Source organism: Trachymyrmex cornetzi, unplaced genomic scaffold (genome assembly GCF_001594075.2).
Source record: "Trachymyrmex cornetzi isolate Tcor2-1 unplaced genomic scaffold, Tcor1.1 scaffold1098, whole genome shotgun sequence".
Classification (NCBI taxonomy): domain Eukaryota; kingdom Metazoa; phylum Arthropoda; class Insecta; order Hymenoptera; family Formicidae; genus Trachymyrmex; species Trachymyrmex cornetzi.
This window is the reverse complement of record NW_017295651.1, coordinates 63,419-64,538: the sequence shown is the minus strand read 5'-3', so window position 1 is coordinate 64,538 and position 1,120 is coordinate 63,419.

Here is a 1,120-nt window from a genome sequence, read left to right as displayed (position 1 = left end):
CCGTAGCGGCATCCGGCGAGTTAGTATTGCCGGGGACGATGCAGTTAGGGGTGCATCGTTACAACGTTTACACTCGAATCAGTTGTTAAATAGCATAAAACTGCATATCTTAGTTGTGCTAGTCTAGCACAACTATAAGATATGCAGTTTTATGCCATTTACACAACCTTCAGATTTCTCGACATAAGTCAACACAATCTTTAGATTTCTCGGTACAACGATATTAAAGTATAATTAATAATATTATTGATATTATTGTTATGTTTATCAATACAGGTTTTAATTTAATTTTAGACTAAGGGACAGACTTACATAAAATCCATATTAATAAATATAAAAATAATATCAATCATGACTCATCGACATTCGGTTATTACAGAACACATATTGAGTTACAACCATACTTTTGATTAAGAAGGAACTGCAATTCTCGATATTAAAGTGAATTAAAATAAAATGATGATCTCTGAAATACAGCACGAACAAAAGGCATTAACAAAAAAATACGGAATGTCTCGAGGAGTCATATTGCTATTTATTAAAATGTGTCTCTAATAACAATAAATAAATAGATTAACCTTGCTCTGTTCTTTTGACTGTTTCTTAAGCCGATCCTTTCACTTAAATATATGCATATAACTGAGCAATATATTTGTTGTAATGAGTTTCTGTTTCAATGTAAGTTTTATTTAATTTAATTATACAAATTTAATTTATGCGGTTTTTTTTTTACAAACGTTTTACATTTGACTATCAAACTTTTACTGTTCATTTTTTAACTGTTGACTTTCAGATTTATTATTGACTATTAATCTTACTATTTTTTTTTAAACGGTAATTTTTCCATTTTATTATTAGACAATTTCATATCCGGACTCCGATTATCAACGTATATTCGCTTGAAAACCAATTAAGATTCGTATGACTAATTTCTTTGTTACGATCTTACCAAGTTTACTCCTGAAACCGCGCATAGATGACATCGTAATTCGTATGATCAATTAAATTTTACGTTTTAAGGAATGGATCCGGGAAAGATTGATAGATAAACATGAGTCTATTATCGATAAATTATATAGGCATATAGGCAATCGACTTACTGAGTATATTATATGTTATA